The 24,294-nt window shown below is 44.1% G+C and overlaps 1 protein-coding gene and 1 long non-coding RNA gene across 6 annotated transcripts in view; both read left to right on the forward strand.

The window, feature by feature from the left end:
• The window catches only part of SLC39A11 (solute carrier family 39 member 11), a 498,275-nt gene that overhangs the window by 208,597 nt on the left and 265,384 nt on the right, over positions 1–24,294 (forward strand). The gene's annotated exons all lie outside the window — the stretch shown is intronic.
• Positions 634–22,887, forward strand: LOC128345076 (uncharacterized). Its single transcript, XR_008316256.1, has 3 exons — positions 634–733; positions 15,968–16,059; positions 22,325–22,887. It is a non-coding gene; the product is annotated as an uncharacterized LOC128345076 (long non-coding RNA).

Consider the following 24,294-nt stretch of genomic DNA (forward strand, 5'->3'; position numbering starts at 1 on the left):
GATCACAGAGGGAATGGCATAGAAATTCTCCCAAGAAGTGTGCATTCACTGAAAATAAAGCATCTATTTTTTGCATTCTTAGTTAAAGAACCTTACTCTCCTCTCAATCCCCTTCCAAAAGAAAACCCTAGAATAAAACAGCTTGAATGTTTCAGGCAATAAACAAAATATGTGATAGTTAGGATTCTAAAAATATGGGGTTACTAATATGCATTTAAGAGATGGGAGAAATGGATGAAGATTTGATGAGCAACTGCAGTCATCTCTGTCTTGCATAGTGGTTGCCTCTGTGTTCTTGATTTCTCTTCTTACCTGGCCCAACGTACTGCTTTTTTGGTATTGCACTCAGTTTTCAGTAAGAAGTGGTTTACTTTATGATAAAACTTGATCCAAATTTTGCTAGCAAAGATCTGTGAGCCCCAGGGGACCAAGAAAACTGGGTGTGAGCAAGTGACCAAATCAACAGCCCTCTCTCAAATGTTAATGCTCTGTATATGGGTAACTCAGCTGTAGTAGCTCCCATGCCATTGCTGGTAAATCCTTTCACAGTGCATTGTGGGATGCGGAAGGCCCCAGCCTGCTTCCCCCCACCCCCTTACCACTCGTGAATCAGTCGTGTGCTGGTCGTGTGGGCACGTGGCAGGAGCGAGCTCAGAGCGGCAAGGATCATGTGGGGGAACATAGTTTGTGTCCTGCCTTCTCCACCTTACCAGGAAAGGTTGTGTCTAATGCAGTAAGTCTTAATTTTGATTGGGACTCCAAGGCATTGCCTCAAGGGCATAAAGGCACTGTTCAGGACTGAATGCAGATATGCTTCAGACCCATGTTGTTTGGTGCTGAAGCTCTTCTTTTCTCATTGACTCCCTTGATTAATGGCAAAGAGGCAGTGGAGAGAATGTCAGAAAAGACAGCTGATGAAGAAAAATTGGGCAGAGAATTTTAATGATAGACAAACAGCAACCACGATAACAGCTTCTTGGCTCACCCTGGGGTTAAAGCTATTTGCTGTAGCCCTCAATTTGTACCAGTCAAGCAGAAGAGGCTGCTTATTTGCACTGCACTGCAGCCTCCTGACAGATTTTCATGACTAAAGGAATGTTTATGGATGGTAAAATAATAAAATGACGTAACCTTTTTCAGGCACCCATCAACCAAAAGGCCTTCATGTTTATCCAATGGGTTCAAGGTGTTACATTCATATTGCACCCTCACTTCGCTCCTTGGTCAAGATATCTTTTAGAAGCTTCCAGAGCAGGGGTTCAATTGTGTAGCGTATACATAAAAAATTAAAATGTGTGGTTTACTCTAAGGTTTCTGACTCAAATAAGTCAACATCTTTAAAAAGGTGAGAAACCTATTTCAGAACCGTGAAGTGCTGTATAGATTCCGTGAAGCTTAGATATTCTGCAGCTTGAGAAGGGAGATTCCTGCAGCAGTGGTAGCTTAGTGGTGGTGACATCAAAGTACTGCATGCTAATATCTTCACAGCTGAAAAAAAGCAGAGTTGAAACACACACTCCCTCTCTCTCTCTCTCTCTCTCTCTCTCTCTCTCTCTCTCTCTCTCTCTCTTTCTTTAGTTTGTGATTCACCATTACAGATTAGGGGTGTGCATGGAACCAGGAAGCGTAGTTCGGTTTGAATCGGGCCTGGCTCAGTTTCGTGTATGTTGAGCCAGGCCCCAGTTTGGCTGAAGGCCGAACTGGTCTGGGCCTGGCTTGCAGGGGGAGCACCCAAAACTTTTTTTTAAAAGAAAACTTACCACTGAGTCCAGTGGCTTCCGGGGGTTCTGCTGCGGCCTCAGAGTCTTCAATGAGTCTTCACATCCCGCTGCCAGCATCTTCCAGTCTTTTGAGGGCCTTTTCGACCCCTTTCCAGGCCTTTCAGCCCTCTCCCTGCTCACAGAGGCCATTTTGAAGGCATGGCCAGTGCAGAACAGGCCCAGTTGGATGGAGAACCGGCTTGACATCCCTATTACAAGTCTCTTTTTAGTTGCCTTTCTAGGGTAGCTAGTGCCTGATCCCAAGGGTGCTGTTTTGCCTTTATTAGCTCTGCAGTGGAAATGGGTTCAGCTGGTGTGCCCCATTAAAGATGTAGGAGCTACATTTGCATCAGTAGTTCTGCCCTTTTTAAATATTTCTGCAAGCCATCTACCTTCCAACCTTTATGAATTTTTATAGGTCTTTAAAACAAAGCTAGCATTTTTAGCCTGCTTTCCAGTAGGCTTATGAGATCACCCAGCATTGTGTGTGTGTGTGTGTGTGTGTGTGTGTACCTGTGTGTCCATGTGTCCATCCGTATGCCCTCCCCTGTATCAACTTTGCAATGCCTGGACCAATATGAACCAAATCGGGTACAGTTGTAGGGACACTTCAATGGCGTAGTTTGTGATGATGTCATCCACTCTGATCCAAGATGGCAGACGCGTAAACTTTTGAGGCGCAAGTGGGATAACTTGTGAACCACTAACCGATTTGAACCAAATTTGCTACATCTATAGGGACACATAGGAACACCTCAATGGCATGGTGTGGTGATGTCATTCACTCCAATTCAAAATGGTGGCCACGTGAACATCTGAGGTGCAAGCAGGCTAATTTGTGGACTGTCTAGCCCATTTAAACCAAATCAGGGACAGTTGTAGTGAGTGACATGCAGGGACACATCAGTGGCGTAGTTTGCAATGATGTCATCCACACCGATTCAATATGGTGGGCATGTAAACTCTGGAGGCACAAGTGGGCTAACTTGTGAACTGCATAACCAATTTGAACCAAATTTGCTACAGCTGTAGGAACATATAGGGACACCTCAATGGCATAGTTTGTGATGATGTCATCCAATCCAATTCAAGATGGTGGACATATAAATGTTTGAGGCGTAAGTGTACTAACATGTGGACAGTAACCGATTTGAACCAAATTTGCTACAGCTGTATGGACACATAGGGATGCCCCAGTGGTGACGTTTGTGATGACAGTATCCACCCTGATCTAAGATGGTGGACATGTGGACCTTTGAGGCACAAATGCACTAACTTGAGGACTGTTTAATCAATTTGAACCAAATTTGGTACAGTTGTAATGAGTGACACACAGAGACACCTCAGTGGTGTAGTTTGTAATGATGTCATCCACCCCGATCCAAGATGGCAGACACATGAACATTTGAGGTACAAGGGATCTAACTTGTGAACCTTGATTTAAACAAAATTTAGTCCATTTGTAGAAACAGTGAAAGGAAAATAGGCTGATTAGTTCTTAGAACAACTTGTTTCTGTTTGTGTAGAGAGAGGCGGATGTGTCTTGCTGAACTCTATCTCTCTATTATTTGTTTGTATTTTTACAGATGCTGTGGAGCAGCACTGTTAACCCAGGAAACAATGTTTTGGGAGTGTGATCCTATCAGGGTGGCTGTTGATTGTATAATAATGCACTGCTGTAATGGTGCATTCATTCTTCAGCACATTATGTTTTGCTGCCGAAAGCAATTGATTATGTAGGGGTAGCAATAGTCAAAGAAACAATGAAGTTGTCTCTTCAAGGGGAACATTGATTTTTCACAAGTCCTTGAGCTATGTTGCTGAGGCATCACATTTTTATTTGTTGAAGAAAGCGTTTAGCTCACTTCCTACATTTGGGCCACACATTTCTCCTTCGTTTTACTTTTGGCTCATCCAGCATTCATTTTGAAAGTGCTGGAGGGAAGCTAATTACAGAAATCTTCAGAAATGTTGGTTGTATTTTTACAACTGCTATATGCACATTAACCAAGCTGAATAATGATACAAAACTAAGAATTGGGAGGCATAAGATTAAGCTTACTGAAATGAATGGACAGGGTGTAGAATGTTCTTCTATAAATACTTGATATATTTCTGTAAAATGCATTGACTATTGTTTGATTATGATAAGTTTAAATGTATGTTGTTTAGGGTACAAAATTATACAAAATAAAGTGTTGCATGCTTCTATATTTAATTTTTAATATAAAACTAATAAAGAGAAAGTACATAAGAACAGCCCTGCTGGATCAGGCCCAAGACCCATCTTGTCCAGCATCCTGTTTCACACCGTGGCCCATCAGATGCCTCTGGGAAACCCACAGGCAAGAGGAGAGGGCATGCCCTTTCTCATGCTGTTACTCCCCTGCAAATGGTATTTAGAGGCATCTTGCCTCTGAGGCTGGAGGTGGCCTGTAGCCCTCAGACTAGTAGCCATTGATAGTACTGTCATCCATTAATTTATTTAAACCCCTCTTAAAGCTATCCAGGCTGGTGGCTGTCACCACATCTTGTTGCAGAGAATTCCATAGGTTAATTATGCGTTGTGTGAAAAAGTGCATTGTGTGAAAAAGTACTTCATTTTGTTGGGAATCAGTTTCATGGGATGACCCCCTGGTTCTAGTATTATGCGAGAAGGAGAAAAAATGCTCTCTGTCAACTTTCTCCACACCATGCATGATTTTATAGACTTCTATCATGTCCCCCCATTCATCTTTTTTCTAAACTAAAAAATTCCAGATGTAGCCTTGCCTTGTAAGGAAGGTGCTCCAGGCCCCTGATCATCTTGGCTGCCCTCTTCTGCCCCTTTCCCAGTAGGGATGTGCATGAACTAGTTCGTGCACTCCTGGGAGGGTGGTGTGTGTGTGTGTGTGTGTTTTAAGGGACAAGGGAGGCAGTACTTACCTGTCAGCCCCCGCCCCGCTACTTCCCCTCTGCTTGCGCTCTCCAAAAATCCCGGATGCACTGGGCTGCAGTGTTCCTGCTTACAGCCCCAATCAGCATCACCATGCTATGGCCGAAGAGTGGCTGTGCCCGTCGGCCAACAGGGTGATGCTGATTGGGGCTGCAAGCAAGAATGCTGCAGCCCAGCAGACGCTCACTTTTTTGAAGAGTGTCGGCGGGAGAGGGGGAATGGCGGGGCAGGGGCTGACAAGTAGGTAGCGCCTTCCCTGTTCCTTAAAGCAACTGCCTGCCATTTGAACCAGCTTGAACACCGGTGGAACGAACCAATTCAGTGCTCCAGGAAGAGAGTGCCGAACCTGTTACTGTGCACGTCCCTATTTCCAGTTTTGCAATATCTTACGATATGGTACTGTATGCAGTACTCCAAATGTGGCTGCACCATCGTTTTGTATAAGGGCATTATAATATTAGCAGTTTTATTTTCAGTCCCCTTCCTAATTATTTCAAGCGTGGAATTAACCTTTTTCACAGCTGCTGCACATTGAGTTGACACTTTCAATGAGCTGTCCACCACATCCTCAAGATCTCTTTTCAGTCACCGACAGCTCAGATAGTATGTCTGCTACGATAGCACTGGTACTACACTTCCTTTCAGGTCTTGTGTGGTTACCCACAAAGTTTCTATGGAGGATTCCAGTCTTCCTAGGTTTTCTAGCTTGTTAGATTGTATCCTTTCTTTTACATACAGTGTTACTCCACCCACAATCCTCAGCTCCCTTTCCTTTTTATAGAGTTTATATCCAGGAATAACTGTATCCCACTGGTTCTCACTGTTCCACCATGTTTCCGTTATACCCACTATATCTATATTTTCATTTGCAACCAAACACTGCAGCTCGCCCATCTTGGCTTGGAGGCTTCCAGAATTGGCATTTAAGCACCTATGTGCTGAATATCTTATCTGGTGTGTGCTATCTTTCTTTCGACCATTTGATCTATTTGACCAGCTAGCACAGCCTTCTGCCTGCTCTTTATCTGGTTCTGCTCTTCCCCCTTCTGTTTTATCTCAATCATCTATACCCTTGCACCTTAAGGGATGGCATTTGCCAAACCAGATACTGCCTAGCTCCTGTCAGCTACCCCCCAGGTGTCATTTTAAAAGTTGCTCTGCAACCTTTTTTGATTTTAATCCCCAGCAGCCTGGTTCCATCTTGGTTCAAGTGGAGCACATCCCTTTTATACAGGCTCGTCTTCTCCCAAAATGTATCCCAGTGCCTAACAAATCTAAACTCCTCTTCCTGGCACTACCATCTCATCCACACATTGAGACCCCTCATCTATGTCTGTCTTGCTGGCCCTGTGTGTGGAACAGGTAGCAGTTCTGAGAATGCTACCTTGGGGGTCCTGGACTTCAATATGCTGCCTAACAACTTAAATTTGGCTTCTAGGACCTCCCGACTCCATTTCCCAACATCGTTGGTGCCGATGTGCACCATGACAGCTGGCTCCTCCTCAGCACTGCCTAACAGTCTATCTAGACACAGCATGATGTCCACAGCCTACACACCAGGCAGGCAAATCACCATGAAGTCCACATAAGGGCCAGAGACTCCTCTCTCTATACCCCTAATGATCAAATTACTAGGAAGCCCCCATTACTAGGAGGCCCCCACTCCATGGAGGATTATTCCCTGTGTGAGAGCATATGTGCTTATCATTCATGGAAGGGGTTCGTTCCTCAGAATGTGTCCTCCTTCCTCAAGACTTTCATTCTCCCTCACAACAGAGGAGCCATCGCCCTGGGAGTGGGATGCCTCTACCATCTCCCTGGAGGTCTTGTCCATGTACCTCTCTGACACTCTGAGCTTCTTCAGCTCAGCCACCTTGGCTTCGAGGGAATGAACCTGTTCCCTGAGTGCCAGGAGCCGGTGGCTTCTCTGCTTCCCAGAATAGGCTTCAAAATTAGGCATATAGGCTCAACAGGAATGTGAGGAATGTAACACGAGGTAGGTTTCCCCCCTCTTGTCCAGCAGGTATTTATAAAATACTAGTGTTTTTTAGCCCGTTAAAATAACGGGCGCTAGCGTGTTTTTCCCCGCCCCCCTCACCTCCCGTTCCCTCCGTCTCTGGCGGGGCCGAGTGTGGCCGCCGCCAGTGGGCCAGGCCCAGTCCTCTCCCCGCCTCCGCCGCCATTGACCCAAGTCGCCCTGCAGCGACCACCGCCGCCAGCTGGGCCAGTCTCCCCGCCGGCGACCGCCAGCGGGCCCAGTTCCCCCGCCGCCAGCGGGCCCAGTCTCGCGGCCGCTCGGCCGTACCTTGTTCTCTGGCCGAGCCGCCGCCTCCTCCCGTCCAGCTTCGGCCGCGCTGGACCCGCCGCCGCCTCTGCCCTCCCCGATCCCAGCGTCTCCCTCCCCGTAGTTTCTTCTTAGCCCGCCGCTCTTGCCAACATGGCCGCCCGTCTCCGTGCGGCCGTATCTTTCTCGGCCGTTCCGAGAAAGACACGGGCCGAAGAAAGAAACGGATCACGCTCAAGCCTTTTATTATAGAGGATAAACTGTCAAGCCAATCTTAACATGAAATGCTTTGCCACCCAATTCCAGAGAGGTAGCCACGTTAGCCTTTTCACTGTAAAAATAACAAAGAATCTTGAGGTACCTTAAAGATGGATGGATTTTTATTGTAGCAAGTTTTGAGACCAGAACATCCTTCATCCAGATGCATAAAGTGTATCCTCATTTGAAGTAAGTGTGTATGTACATTCTCTCCCAATTGAATCTCCAGTATAGGATAAAGTGGGTTATTACTGGTTTGAATAATTTTATTTGTTTGCCTTTCTGTTTCATTAAATTACATTTTTTAACTTTGAAGTTTATGCTCAGAATTGCAGATTCAGCCATTCTGACTTTATAAAGTCCACATTTTAAAACACAGCAAAGTAACATCCAGTTCATTTACATCCCACAGAAGCGGACATACAGTTCTCGGGACATCTGGAGTGGGCCTCATAGATCCCACCAGCAATGCAGTATGTGATCTCCAAGGGCCCTTGCATTTGTTCTTCTCTAGTTCCTTTCCTCACTTTTACCTAGACACAGCTTTATCTAAAAGCTGGGAGCAAAAGGTTCACTGTAACATTGCTGCGATGCAGTCTGCTATCCTAGGTTTCTGGACACTGAATCTGTCCCTGCAGGAGCAGCTTCATGCAAAGAAAATGACAATAGCTATTAAAAATTATAAAGATGAATGCAAAGCTCATAATGAGATTATGGAGGAAGCTTCTTTGAGCATAAAATTAATTCTTGGAGAGAAGCTACAGTGCGCTGTTTGCCCAGACAGAGCAACTTGTTTGCTGGGACTTTCCCAGTCCCTCTTTGGGGCTATTGTTAACTGAACAAAGAAGTTCTTCTGATTCTTCTGGTGAGGGGACGTGGGCAGGGAAGTGGAGTGGCTGTGGTCTAGAAGGATGACATTTCCCTTACCAGGGTTGCAGTTAGAGTATCGGACCATATTGAATGTATGTACTTAAGTTTGGGGACCAGGGACAGATTGGGATTTCTGTTGGTGTACCGATTGCCCCAGTGCCCAACCGAGTCCCTTACCATGGACTTGGTCACAGAACTTGCAGTGGTTCCGCTCCTACATCTCAGACAGATTCCAGATGGTGTCGATTGGAGATTGTTGCTTTTCAAAATCTGAGCTTAAGTATGGTGTCCCTCAAGGCTCCATACTCTCTCCAATGCTTTTTAACATCTACATGAAACCACTGGGAGAGATTATCAGGGGATTTGGAGCTGGGTGTTACCAGTACACTGATGACACCCAGATCTACTTCTCCATGTCAACTTCTTCAGGAGATAGCAATCCTCCCTAAATGCCTGCCTGGAAGCAGTAATGGGCTGGATGAGGGAGAATAAACTGAAACTGAATCCAGATAAGACGGAAGTACTTATTTTGCAGGGTCAGAACTCCAGAGACTGTTTTGATCTACCTGTTCTAGATAGGGTCACACTTCCCAAGAAAGAACAGGTCCGCAGTCTGGGAGTACTCCTGGATCCACACCTCTCTTTGGTTTGTCAGGTTGATGCGGTGTCCAGGGGTGCTTTCTATCAGCTTCGGCTAATACACCAGCTGTGCAAGTTTCTCGAGATTAATGACCTCAAAACAGTGGTACATTTGTTGGTATCCTCCAGACTTGACTTTTGTAATGCGCTCTACGTGCGGCTGCCTTTGTACGTAGTCCGGAAACTTCAGCTGGTTCAGAATGCGGCAGCCAGGTTTGTCTCTGGGTCATCTTGGAGAGACCACATTAATCCTTTGCTGATGGAATTACACTGGCTGCCAATAGGTTTCCGGGCAAAATACAAAGTGCTATTTATAACTTATAAAGCCGTAAACGGCTTAGGTCCTGGGTATTTAAGAGAGCATCTTCTTTGCTATGAACCCCACCGCCCATTGAGGTCGTCTGAGGAGGTCCATCTCCAGCTACCGCCAACTCGTTTAGTGGTCACACAGAGACGGGCCTTCTCGGCTGCTTCCCCGAGATTGTGGAATGCACTCTCTGCTGAGTTATGATCCTCCCCATCTCTGGCTGTTTTTAAAAAACATTTGAAAGTGCTTTTTTTAACCCAAGCTTTCTCAGGTTTTTAAATAAAAATACTGTTTAATTTTATGGTTTTTAAATTATTGTATTTTAACTTTATATGTGTTTTCTGTTGAATTGATTTAACTTTTATATGTGTTTTAATTGTTGGCTGCCCAGAGACGTAAGTTTGGGTGGGGTATAAATTTGATAAATAAATCAAATAAATAAATATGTGGTCAAAGGACATAAAAGGGTTTCCAGCTGTAGGCAGAGAAACAAATAGCTTGACTTCCTTTTACTTTCTAGAGCAGGGAGCAATAGGTAGAGGAAACAGTAAGTACAGGGGCACAGACCTCTCAATTTCCCAGTGGGGGTGGGGCACGGGCACATAGGAGGAGAGGTCTTGTGGTAGAAAAGCATGAATTCTCCCCTTTGCTAAGCAGGGTCCACTCTGGTTTGCATTTGAATGCGATACTACATGTGAGCACTGTAAGATATTCCCCTTAGGGCAGGGGTTCTCAACCTTGGGTCCCCAGATGTTGGTGGACTTCAACTCCCATAATCCCCAGCCATAATGGCCAAATGCCATTGTGGTTTTGGGTTGTGGGAGTTGAAGCCCACCAACATCTGGGGACCCAAGGTTGAGAACCCTTGCCTTAGGGGATGGGATCGCTTTGGGAAGAGCACCTGCATGCTTGCATGCAAAAGGTTCCAAGTGTCCTCCCCTCCCTGACAGCATCTCCAGATAAGGCTGAGAGAGACTCATGCCTGCCCTTGGAGAAGCTGCTGCCAGTTTGTGTAGAGAATACTGAGCTAGATGGACCAAGGATCTGACTCAGTATAAGGCAGTGTCCTATGTTCCTTCCTATGCACATAAATTAAGCATTGAAGCCAAAGCACTCAAGAGTAGCTAAGTACAGAGAGCATGAATGAGAAGAAATGCATTCAGTCTATTCACTACTAGAATTCTTCCACACAGAATGTATCCCGCCTGCCCACCCGCCCCCTGGTTTGGTGCTGCCTGGATGAACTCCATTAGCTATAATGTATAGATTCATTTCCTGAACTATCTCCTTATGTCCATGTAAAACATGAGGGGAAGTTTTCTGCAATAAGTCTAGTGGAACTGAGAGTGGAACTCTCACCATCACCAGTGGTATTAGCAGCAAAACCCTTAGCGTATATTTTCCACTTTTTTGTTAGAAACCTTTCCATAATAGTAGTGGTGATGATCTGACTGTTCATCTATCAGTGGCTACTAGTCTGGTGGCTATAGGCCACCTGGTGAACAAAAAGAGCTCCCCTAAAAACAGATATATGTTCTATACCTTGATATTAGTTTTAACCCAGAGTACAAATGTATTAACAACCAGGACCCACAATCTATATCAGGGATTCTCAAACTTGGGTCCTCAGGTGTTACTGGACTTCAACTCCCATAAACCCCCAGCCTCAGTGGCCTTTGGTTGGGGATTATGGGAGTTGAAGTCCAATAACACCTGAGGACCCAAGTTTGAGAATCACTGATCTATATTCTTAGTTTGTAAAAGATAGGTACCATATTTTATTTATTTATTTATTTACTTACTTACTTACTTAACATTTATATCCCGCTCTTCCTCCAAGGAGCCCAGAGCAGTGTACTACATACTTGAGTTTCTCCTCACAACAACCCTGTGAAGTAGATTACGCTGAGAGAGAAGTGACTGGCCCAGAGTTACCCAGCTAGTATCATGGCTGAATGGGGATTTGAACTCGGGTCTCCCCGGTCCTAGTCCAGCACTCTAACCACTACAACCAGTGTCAACCCAAACAGAATATATATTAAAAAGGCAATTAACAAAATATACTCTCCATAATAAAGATACAAGCTTTTTGACTGATGCACAGTCTTCATCTGTGGCATTAACTGTGTTGAATCACACTCCTTGTATTCCCATGAGGTTGTTTAAAAATTCAACATGTAATCTATTTCAACACAGGTCTGTTGCTGTGAATATCCTCTCTCAGTGGTGCTCCCATCAAGCGTGCATCAGTCGAAATGCGTTTGGCTCAGGACATGAGATTTTAAAGTATCTCCTTGTGCTGCACTAAACCACGAGTACAAGCCACCTATGGAACAACCTATTCTACACCTCAGATACCCAACTCTTTTGAAGCTTAGGCCTCCCATTGAAGCATTCCCTTGGTGACTTTTCAGTATATATTTTTACAGATAGTTTAAATGAAGCCCCATGTTGATTTAAAAAATCCTCCAGTAGAGCTGCCACCAGTCTCCTATAAGACAAAACTAACATCAAAACCTTCCCTGTTCTATCTAGAGCCAGAGTGAACTCAAAATATAGACAACATGCCTTAAAACCTCTTTAAAGAGCACGTAGCCGGAGCAGGCACATAGGGAGACAGAATAGAGTATGTTTCCAGCCAGATCAAGTTAAAAACAATCAAAAGCTAGTTTATTTATAAAAAGTTGGACAGTTTACAGGCCAAAATGGTTAAATGCACAGGTGAGATACCTTTCTTCCTGTCTGATGTTAGATAGGATGCTCAGTAGCTCTTAGGTCATAAGTTGAAGTTCAGAAAACAAAAGCTTGCATCCTGGTGAAGTTTGCATGCTCCCAGGAGTCATGCAGCCTGGTTTCAGCTAACAAAGCTAAACTGACACCAAAGTAAACTTGTTAGAAACAGAAGCCTCAAGAGTCCCTCTGCTGACAGACCCCACCTAACTCTCCTTTAGCTGGCTGGTTTCTTTATAAGGGAAGATTTGCAAATTTAGCATCTGGCGAGGGAAATGTGGAAAGCTAGTTAGAGATTGTAATCTTCCTCTTGGAGATAGGCAAAGCAATAAAAAGCTTAATGTTTCTCCCTGAAGGTAGCAGATTTCCAAACAATAGGAACAAGATTCCTAACAGACTAGTGAGAAACCAGAAATCCACAAAGGACAGCCAGACCAAGCCAAACTTGGCTTTTGGAATTGAGGGAAGTTTTGACATGAAACTTGAATGTGTTTTTAAGCAGAACAAAGGCCTATTCACATCCTTTCCTTTGACTTGTGCTAGTGGGAAAGTGTTCTGCTGGACACTTCCAAAAATGGGACAACATCCAAAAAAATCAGCTAGCTTATACATCACCAGTGAGTTTGGGGGAATATTAGACTCTAACTCATCATGTATACTATATAGACTATAGTACATACTAGGAGGACAACAAAGTACAAACCGTACACAAGATCAGAGCAAACATGGTCCCCAAACACTTCCCATAAAATGAACATGCAAAAAGCATAGCAAAGCATTCTCCGTAAGGTAGCATGATAGATATAAGCATCCATGTCTCTGTCTGTCTGTCTGTCTGTCTGTCTCTGTCTCTCTCTCTCTCTCTCTCACACACACACACACACACACACACACACACACACACACACACACGCGTCTGTGAATAAAATGCTACAGGCATGTGGTGCCCAACTCGAGGTACGTGGCACATCTTGCAAGAGTTCTGACGAGAGGGAATGCGAGAGAGAGAGAGGCACAGAGGAGGGAACAGAGACATTGAACAGCGGCATCACGGCGGCCTAGGTCAGCTCTAACTGCCGATCTCCATTGCCTTGCCAAGTTGGGCTGAGAAAACGCATCAAGGGTAGTGATGTGCACAGAAACGTGGAGGCGTGGTTTGTCGCTGGCGGGGGTCTCCATTTAAGGGTGGGGTGGTTGCACTTATCCCTCCTGCCACTTTCCCCCTGCTGGCGCTCTGTTTTTTAAAAAAAGTTTTGGGGGTGGCAGCATTCCTCCCTGCCCCCCGACCCCATTGTTGCCTGGAAATACCAGAAATATGGGCTGTGTGTGTGCTTGCGCCCACCACATATGTCACACATGCAATGTGCACACACGACATGCGATGCACGTGGCGGCAGGTGCACACGCAACCCGTACTTGTCAAAGTTACCACTAGCTTAGCTTTTCTGCTTGTTATGCAGCATGCTTCCTAGGACTGACTGATGAACTTGACAGCATGAGAGCTTGCTGATGCTACCTGTCACCTGGGTGGGAACATTACCTCCTCCAGGAAAAACAGGGGTGGGGGTATGAGCCTCCATGAAGTTTATGCCCCTGCATAAGTATATCAAAGTATTTTGTTAGATTCTCTCTTGCCTATGAATATATGTGTGGCTGTATGCATATGGAGGAGATGGGGAGAGGGGGAAAAGGCTCATGTAAGCCTAAGCAACAGGAGGGACTGTGTATTCTTGACAAACAAGAGGACCACAAAAGGAATATTGAGAGGTTCAGTGATGGTTGGGTTTGATGATGATGAAGCAGGCAGGCAAAATCAGACCAAGCATATGATAGGGTCTTAATTTGACACATTGATTTGAATATTACGGCCTCTCCACCATATCCCTTCTATCTTTCATGGCTTCTTCCTTGGCAATATTGTGATCGGCAATATAGCTGGCTTTTTTTATTGTGCTCCTTTCAAGTCTGTTTAAGACTCTATTTCTTCATGAATGCATGCCATAATTTTTATTTCCAAACAAGTGCAATAAATTTGCAGATAATTTCCCTCCCCAACTAAAGCTACAGCGCATGTCCCTCCCCCTCCCCCCACCAAATGGAAGATGTTGGGGAAACAGTAGATGCCAAGCTAATAGCAGTAATGTTGGTGATTATGCTCTTGTTCAAACTGAGGCATATCAGTGATTAATCCAAAAAGCACCAAGTAAAAGGATGTCTCCATGAAAAGCAAATTGCTGTAAATGCATACTGCTTTAATCTAATGTATTGTGCTACTTTGTTCTTACAAAGTAGCCAAAAAGAGAAAAATTGACTTTTTTTGTTTAGGTTTTCTTTGTTGTTTCTTTGTTGTTAGGAAGGCTTTCCCCTCTTCTTTTTTCCCCTTCCTTCCATCCCCATTATTTCTGTACTTAGTCATTTCAGAAGAATGTGCATATAAATAGCAATGATTCTGAAAACCATACTTGGAGCATACAAATACTGCTCTGCAGATTCCCATTTTTTACATTTGAGTTTTAATAATCTAAAAAGATATTTTGTCTTTGTAATGAAATGTAGTCCTTGTGACAAAATGTAGTCAGGCAGATGCTCAATTACTGTTAAATTGATAAACAGTGCAAAATGTAGGTATCTCCAAGAATGTACTTGAGTGGGGAAGTAATTTGTGATCATATGTCCCAAAAATGTCTAGGGCTGTATTGAATGAACCTAAAGGAAACCACAACTTAGATTATCGTTTGCCGTTGTCTGTACCCAATGCTTCAACTTTCCAAGCCTTGCGAATGCTTCTAATATATGAAACAGAAAAACAGGTGAAGAGTGTTTGAACATGGCAAAATTCACTGGAAAAGTCAATTTTGTCCACTGCAATAGGTGTAATAAATATTTAAATAAACATGAATCTGCAGTGTACGGATGTGGAAGAAGAAGGATAAGCCCTGATCTCGAAGATAATGAAAGAATGGAACAATCTGTGGTTTCATTCCCATGTTCATTTTAATTTTTGTGCTGTTCTTTAAGATTGTTTTTTTTAATAAAATAAAATTATAAACAGTAAAAATGAGGCTACTAGAGGTCAGATATAGTGAGCGACAAGAAAAGAAATGGCTGAGTATAGCAGAAGAAACAAGTTGTTCTAGTAAGAACTAATCTGCCTACTTTCCTTTCATTATTCCTATGACTAAATTTGTTCCAAATTGGTTAGACAGTTCACAAGTTAGCCCACTTGCACCTCAAACATTCATGCATCTGCCATCTTGAATCAGGGTGGATGACATCATTACAAACTATGCCATTGAGCCATCCCTATGTGTACCTACACCTGTAGCAAATTTGGTTCAAACTGATAAGGCGGTTCACAATTTAGCCTTCTTGTGTCTCAAATGTTTGAGTCCGCCATCTTGCATTGGGGTGGATAACAACGTCACAAACTATGCTGTTGAGGTGTCCCTGTGTGTCACTCACTACAACTGCACCAATTTGCTTAGACAGTCCACAAGTTAGCCCACTGTGGCCTCCCAAGGTCTGGCGGAGGGGGGACTCCAAATGGCTGGGGGGCCTCCGGCAGCCACCCCACGCCCACCTTGCTGTGCCTCCATGTTTTTTTAATTACTGCCACCATGCGGCTGAGGGGTGGCTGCCAGGGGGTGAGTGGAGCAGTCTTTCTCTCCACCGTCACCGCTGTGTGATGACCGGAGCGATGCTGGGCCTGTCTGTTTGGCCCAGCGTCTCTTGCCAACTGCGAGGCACACCTGCACAGTTGAGAGATCATCACAAGCCTGTGATGTTATGGTTTGCAGTCAATGGGAATTTTTTTCATCCATGTTTATCAAGGATACTGCTTTGTAGCTCGAACAGAGAACTGGATCTTTGCCTGGTTTAGGAAGAACTGAGAAGGATGTTTCATACATTGATTATAGTAAATATGTTATGAGATGCCTTTTGCAGGGCATCACATGGTGAATGCCTTTATGACACAATGTACAGGCAGATGCTATTTTCTGTATTGGGTGAAATATCTTTGAACTTTCACCTGATATGCATTACACATGTTAGATGCCTTCACGTGGTAAATACCAAGTATGTGGTTATGTGTTCATTTTTTAAAAATGCAATCATCTTGTGATTGTAATGCATGCTATATATTGCTGCTGTTTTCCTCTTCCTTTTGGTTTGCTCTTTTTCAGTATTAGAATTCAAAGTGATTGCTGCTGAGTGATCTGATTTTCTCCCAGTTAGAGCTGGAGAAACAGAAACAATTATCTTCTTGATTTTGGAGGTGAGCTTTGACTATGAGAATAACTTTAATTTAAGAATTTCAAGCAGGGATGAAAACAAAGCTCAAGCCAGGGATATTTACTAGGGAATGTTGTGTTTTGTCCGAGGCTGTTTTTGGTCCATTATCGTTGATTTGGGAATGCTTTCAAAAAGTGCCTGGAAACTTCATTTGCTGGTGACTTGAGCCCAATTAGTTGATAATATAGCTCTAAGACTTTACCAGCTTGAATGACTCACGGTTTGTTTCCAAACCCAAATCGATGCTGGATTTGTTTGGGTTGGTTCATTAATTTCCTTTTTGTTCATCACTGTAGCCAATCCCAGGGCAGCTTACAAAATGTTAAAAATAATCAAAATAGGTTACAATAAAATAAAGTGTCTCAAAAGCCAAGCCAATCCTTGTTTACAGTCTCTGACCAGCCAAAATGTCTGAAAAGCAAAGTTTGAAGAGCAGGGCAATAAAAACATGTTTAAAAGAAATATAGCAGAATTAAAAACAGCCTATATAGTATTTTAACAGCCCTGGGCAAATAAAAAGGTTGTCTTCTAGTGCTGAAGGGTATGCCAGGTGAGTGTCCCTGGAGAGAGCTTTCCATAGATTTGGCTACCGTCACTGAGAGGGAGCTCTGTCTCCAGTCACTCCCTAACCTCCACAGGCAGGAGCATTTGGAGAACAGTGTCCAAAGATGACCTCAACACAGAGGCGCTCTTACCTTGGACTTCTAGGCCGAAGTCCAGGGCCTCCAAAGCCCCTGGGGGCCCCCAAATCCGAAGTCTGTCCCGGGTGGTGTGGTCACCCAGCCGAACATGATGGTGCTTAATTTGCCGGGGTGGGATGGGGCTCCCAAGGCCTTTAGGCCCAATCTCCAAAATTACCTAGGTGCACCTCTGCCTCAACATATGAGTAGGTTAATATGGGAGTAAGCAGATATCGTTGGATACTTGGTTCTCAAGCCATATAGTTAGCATTAGTTTTGTCTTTTAAAGCTCTAAACTAGGCCTGTACAACATAAGGCCTGGGGGCCAGATTTGGCCCGCAGGGACTATTTTACTGCCCCCCAGGTATCCTGCAGCAATACAGGAGCTGGAAACTGCCTGATAGAGCCACCCTGTGCATGCGTTCTCAGAATTATGCTCAATAGTGTTCCCAGTGAGTCTTACTCCCATGTAAGCATGCCTAGCATTGCAGCCTGAAAGCGACAACAATTTAGGGAGAGGAGAGGACTTGGCATTTGTTTGGGGCTGGGGTGCACTCTAGGGGCCCCACTGATTGAGCAGGGACAGGATCTATTTTCTGGCCACTATCCTTGGTTAAAACTATGGGTCTGTTGACTGGGGGAATAGATCCACAAGTAACTAATAATATCTTTAATTTTAATGTAATAATGTGCTAAAAATTTGACTTTGGCCCCTGCACGCCAAGTTGTGGATGGTTCCGGCCCACCAGGGCATTTGAGTTATGCAGCCCTGCTCTAAACTATGTGGGATCTAATTGTGTAAAGGACCACTTCCTCACTCACACTGCCCCCATTTAGAAGAGGCTCTGCTGAGTACTCCTCCCCACCCCCACTATCTGAGGAACAGAAGGTGGAAATGCAGGGCTGGGCTTTATTGATGGTGGTGTTGGCCTGGGTGACTCTCTTCCCTTGGTGCTTTTAGGCATCAGGCTCAAACAGTAATGTTTAGATTCTCATTCTACAAGGATGCTCTTTAATTCAATTTTGGCTGCCAATTTAGTGTTGCTGCTGGCTGTTCAGAGGTTTTTCTTTTCTTTTCATTATTAACTGTTATTTTATTGTTTTTTTTAATATGATGATTTCTAGCCTCTTTGAGGGATCCCAGGTGGAGCAGAAGAGTGAGATACAAGTCTTTTAATAGAAATAGCATTTCCGATGGGTTACAGTGCCCATGGAGAGAACCATGTCTTCAGCACCAGCGCCATTTTGAGTTGGTGGCTTGTAGCAGATGTTCCCTGCCTGCCCTTGTTCTTTCTCTTTCTCCCTCTCTCTCCGCCCCTGCCTTTTTGACAATGTGCATTCCTAGTACAAAAGTAGTTGTTTACGATGTATGTAAGCGCCACTCAGCACAGTGAGGAGCTTTAAACTAAATTGGTTCTTCTAATTACTTCCATAATTGCAAGATAAATCTTTTCTTTTTTCTGTTGGCCTCTTTTGCTTCTGTAAGCGAACAGTTTCTGCATTTACCCATGTAAACTAGGCTGAAGTTACTGGGCAGCTTATCCTGCCTTTAGTGAATGCAATTTAGCTGGTAAATTAACTTTTCTCACTTTTCTGAGGTGAGACAGAACACGTGACCGTGTGCTGAAATGCAAGCACTCACCCACACCTGTGCAATCAAATAGATAAGCGTTGCATAACGTCTGAATCTGTAAAATGACTTGATGTGTGAGACCTGTAAGATATTCCCCTTAGGGGATGGAGCCGCTCTGGAAAGAGCAGAAGGTTCCAAGTTCCCTCCCTGACATCTCCAAGATAAGGCTGAGAGAGATTCCTGCCTGAAGCCTTGGAGAAGTCACTGCTAGTCTGTGAAGACAATACTGAGCTAGATGGACCTATGGTCTGACTCATTATATGACAGCTGCAGCCTATAGAACCTTGAATACACAGGAATGGAATAAGAACATTGCTGCTTGTCATATTGAGTCTCTAAGGAGTATGCAGATACACACAATTCTTCCATTTCTTCCCCACTAATAGGGGCTGGGTTTTTACAAGGGGTTGATTTCTTGTTCAAAGCTTTAATGATGTAAAACCAGTTGGCCCCTTCAACATCATCCGAGGCAAGTAATGAGATTGTTCTTGTATCAGGAAATCTTGTATCAGGAAATTTGCTGTGCTTAATTTTGCTGCAATCGGGAGCTGTGTCTTGCTGTAGGTTGATGTCCTGGCATAGCTCATCCTCTCTGAAAGAAAGCAATTAAATTAACTTGAATGACTAATATATGTTATAAAATGTATTAAACAATGAACTAAAGTATAAAGATTTGCAGGCAAAGAGCAGTTGGGATTTAGCATGAGTTAGTCTCTTGAAAAGCTGGCCTTATACATGTAATTAAAGGCCACAAAGCACTATAGCTTTCAGCAAAGAAATTACTCCTAATGCTGTCCAAATATTTAATGCATATCTCTCTTGCTTCTCCTTGTCACTTTTCATATTGTGTTGTGTCCTTTCTTTTTAAATGTATTTGTTAGTTAAAGAGATATACTTTTGATTGCTCTTTTCTTTCTTTTTTTGGGAACTGTGATTTTTTCATTTTTATTGTGTCCTTTAATCTCTTTTATTTCTGATTCTTGTTTAAACAACAGAGAGCTCTGCAACTTCCTATAGACTAACCCATTTATTCTGACAGGAGCTTTCATGAACGGGAGCTCACTTTGGCGGGAGAGTGCTTAGTTCATTCATTTACTCCCAGTGCAAAGTCTCAGCAGAACTGCCTGCCCTTAGAGAAAGCTGCTTGTTGCATCTTTGCACGAGTTGCTGTTTGCACCTTGTCTCCTTCCAACGCACGAGACTCTCTTGTGGGCAGGTAACTTACACTGTATCTCTGCATTGGGTGTGGATTAGACCCAGGGCTTCTCAAACTTGGGTCCCCAGATATTGTTGGACTACACCTTGCAGCATCCCTAGCCACAAGGCCAAAAGCTGTTGTGACTAGGGTGGTTGAGAGTTGTAGTCCTGCAACGTTTAGGGACCCAAGTGTGAGAAGCCCTGGATTAGACAGTTCAGTCACTGCCCGCTAAATGCAGAGAAGGAATAGAATGGGCCACCTGCAGAAAAGAGCACCATTTGTGTTTCTGCAGGAGTCTTTGCTTTGAACTGGACTCTTTCCAACCCGGAGACGCACTTTGATCTGTGATCCGTGCGGTGATGGAGAATGTCCTTAGGAGGTGGCTAATTCTTACTTTTAAAAAATGTTTTGGGGTGTAAGAGTGAGGTATGCCTTCCATTTTAATTAAGGAAGAAACTGTCAGATGTCTGGGAAGCCCTACTGCAGAGCTTATCTAAAGCAGTAGAGTCAGGATCAGTTCTTATAATAGTAAATCTGTTATCGTTACAGAGCAGAAATCCAGCACAGACTATTTATTGTCAGACTTTCATGGTCAGGTTACAACATTGGGGCTTCTTAATAATATTAGAATTGAAGTCCATTATCAACATTCACTCAGTCCACAATACACATTCAGTTGCCTACTAGCCAGTGGAAGACATGAAAATGGCTTTGGCCTTTCTTTTATGCAAACTTGTATCTGGTAGTGGGTGTGGATCATGTGTATGTGCAGAACAATGGATACTAGGGCAGCCACCCTATGCAGGAAAGCTGGTGAAGTTGAGACGGGAAACAAGGTTGGCACCAGTGTTCCCTCTAACAGGGATTCCCAGATGTTGTTGACTATAACTCTCATAATCCCCAAGCAAAAGCCATTGTAGCTGGGGATTCTTCGAGTTGTAGTCAACAACATTTGGGAATCCCTGTTAGAGGGAACACTGGTTGGCTCTAATGACAACTCTCTTTGGGAGGTTTTGTGTCAAGACCATAGATGAGGCTTTTTCGAAAGCTAAAGAGCAGATCAGCAACCCTTAGATAAATGTTATGGAACAAAGGGATGATTTGTACAAAATGTCCCTGACAGTTATATACATTTGAATTGCCTGAAGCAAAACCTGGTTGTCAGAAAGAAAATGAACTGGCTTATTATTTGAAGAACACAATGCTGGGGAGCCATTATTAGGAATAATGTGTAAATATGTGGTAGCTTTATTCCTGCCAAACAATGATCTATACACAGACTTCACACCTGGTCATGCTAACCAAATATTAAAATTATTATTATGAAAATAATTTGTTAGCTGTCTTTCCATTGTGCCAGGTATATAATTTCAGTAAAGAAAAATTGTAAAAATGGGGCCAAAACAACCAAACTAGCCAGCTGAATCAAACAGAAGAGAGGTGCTTTGCATCCCCTGAGAAAGGCCAGTGGAAAGATGAAATCTCCCCTTAGCAGGAAGATTATTCCATAGCTTCAGCATAACTGATGTGAACGGCCTGCTTCTCATTTGGAAAATACTTTTGGAAAAGTTGGAAGCTGAAGCAGGGTCTGAGAGGAGGACCTGAGCTGGCATGGGGACAATACATGGAGGCCATTCTCTGAGTTATGTGGGACTCAGACTCTGAAGGGCTTTAAATATAAGAACCAGCACTGAACCAAGAAGCAAATTGGCAGCCAGTGCAGTTGGGATAAAATTGTCTGATAATGTTCATACCATCTCACATGCATCAGGAAGTCTATCTTCGCATCTTCCACTCTGAGTTGTCTTCAGAGCAACCCCACAGAGCATATTACAGTAATGAAGCCTGGAGGTTACAAAGGCATAAGTAAGCTTTGCAAGATTCTCTATTTTTTATTTTATTTTATTTTAAGGGGGTGGAACCTGCTTGGTAGATGGAGGTGAAAAAACATGTTCTTTGCTACTATAGCATTCTTGCTGTCAAAAAGCAGAGCTGGATCAAATACTTAATTTTGAGAATCTGTTCATGGGGCAATTACAGCTCCACTGATCGCAAGACAACCTAACTCTTCCAAGACCTGAGGAGATCCTACTAGCATTGCCAGCATATAACTCTAGGTAAGAAAGAACCCCCCACATTTTCAGGGATGATATACTTCTCTCTTAATAGGCTTCAGTCTAAATTTTAAAAATTAATTCCCTAAACAAAAGTCTATAATGTTTAGGCCATAGTGGCATTATCTCTTTGACATTTTGTTCTTGTGCTAGTGTTAGTTACTATGGAGTCCTTCATGAAATGTTTGACTGGGGCTGGGGAAACCTGTGTTCAGATCCCTGCTCAGCGCTGAAGCTCATGGAGGAGCTATAGACAACCCACTGCCTTTCAGCCTAACTTACTTCACAAGGTTGTTCTAAATATAAAATCAAATAATCCCATGCACATGGTTTTAAACTCCCTGTAGGTAAGATGGGATACAAATATAAATGTTAGAAATTTTGATGAGTCGATGAGCATACTGCCATGGCACCCACACTTGTGCAGCATTCTGATTCTTAAGAGAATGAGGGCGTTCCGTGGCTCTTGATTTTATGAAGTAAATGTTTTGTGTCTGGGTCAGTGAAACAAAATGTTAACATTTCGAGTTTTCCTGCTGCTTTTGTCTCATTGCAAAATAATTACATTCTGACCTTTCTTTCCTTGATGAATTAATGCTTCCTGGCTTGCTCTTCCTTTGTAGGATGAAGACCTTTGTGAATGCTGCTGTGTATTTGGAAATATTGCTACAGAAATACATTTTTAAAGTTCCTGTATATTGAAAAATAGCCCTGCATAAACAAATTAACAACCACCACCCCCGGCCTGTCTGCTGTGGCTAATCATCTAGGAAGTGGGGAGGTGGCTGAAGATGGGAAGGGAGGCAGCCTTGCATTGCCGGGCATTTGGCTTGGGAATCTTGCAAGACTTGATATGAACAGAGGACCTATGGACACCCTAGTTCTTACCTTCTGTAACCTGCCTTATGTCAATAAAAATGCATTTTTTTAAAAAAGCAGCTGCCAGCTTGGAAGACCACTGCCCCCAGCTCTCTGACATTGCCTAATTAACACTCTGCATTTTACCTGCCCCTCGATTTGACCTGCAAGTTCAAATGAGAACTTTTGTCTCAGCCTTAATATTACAATCATGCCCACCATACTAGGTTTAATAGGTAACAGGGCTGGTTCCAGGTTGCCCAAGTGAGCCCTGCATAAAGACCTGTGCTGGCCCTTCTGCTAGTGTGTTGCACCATCTTAGTTGTTTATCTCAGAAAACTTAATATGAAATAGGGTGTGTGTATGGGGTGGGTGGGACTTGGGGTGGCTTCTCCCATCCCTCCCCCTTCAGCAAGTGGTTGGATGCATGCATTGTTAGTGGTGGCAGCTTCTCCTTCTTCACTCACCAACTGGAATTGGCGAATAGGAGAATCTTCTTTGGCTATGGCATCTGTCAGCAACCAAGCCACCCCGTGTGGGAGTCTGTCCAGAAAGGGATGAAGCAGAGAAGTTGTTGAGTCTTCAGAGCCGGAAGCAGAGTAGGGCACAGCAAGAGACAGTGTTCCAGTCAGAAACCAGTCTGGGTCGCAGAGGCTAACACATGGCTAGGCTCTGGATCAGGTTAGGGGCTGGTAAATGCTCCACGAAAGACGTGTGTTGTCTACTAGCGCCTGACTGCAGGCTACAGATGTAATTTATAGTCTGAGCTGATAATTCTCAACTGGCAGGGCTTCAGGGCTTCTCAGCTTTCTGAAAGAGCCGCCTACTTCTCCTGATGGTTTCCAGCGCTGGTGCCGTCTTGTGACTCTTCTCTGCTGTGGAGTCATCGGGGGTTGGCTGTTTAACTCATCACCTGATTCCTCAGTCGCTGCCTCAGACTGTTGAGTTTGTTCTGGAACAGCAGCTGAACCCGCTTCGGCTATATCATGGGAACTGACAACCGGGCTCTGCCCCCCAGGTACCCCTGCGTCGGCTGGAGGGCTGTCAGTATCCCCTTCCTCTTCACTATGTGAGACTGGGGGCATGACAGCATCTGCTTCTGCTCCCACCTTCAGAGAGGAGGTGGCGGCACTGCTGTGTCCTCCATTTGCTGATGGGGAAAGTGGGAAGAGAAGGAGATGCCACCATTGCCAAGTCCCTGATGGCAGCTTGTCCTCCTTTCACCCTCCCTGTCAGCAAATGGGTTTTCTCCCAAATGACTGGATGATGCAGGGCCCTCTGGGAGGAATTCCATTTGCAGATAAGGACAAGAGAAGCAACTGTATCTTGGCTGAGAGACACATGCTGCACTGCTTCCTGGTATTGACATCTGCAATTGGGACTGTGCCCCAGAGGCTCTGCAAGTATACAGGGTCCTTTGATGGATGTTCCCATTTGTAGTTGGTGGCATGCTGCTGGTGAGGGCAGTGATGGTGTATAGTTTGGCTTGGAGGCTTGTCCTGCCACTAGATTACTGTATTTCACGGATGGCTCAGGTGGCCCTCTGACGGGCATTGGCCATGGGCTGTTGTCCAAGCTGACCCACCCCAACCTGATACCATATTACTTCAATATAGTGATGGTCTGTTTCATCTTTTTTTTTACTGCTGTCCCTCTTTTTCTCTCTTTTCCTTCCTTTTACAATTAAATTTCCCAAATCTAGCCATGAGGAGCTAGGTCTTTTTTCTACTTTCAG

This window comes from Hemicordylus capensis, chromosome 2 (assembly GCF_027244095.1).
Source record: "Hemicordylus capensis ecotype Gifberg chromosome 2, rHemCap1.1.pri, whole genome shotgun sequence".
NCBI lineage: Eukaryota > Metazoa > Chordata > Lepidosauria > Squamata > Cordylidae > Hemicordylus > Hemicordylus capensis.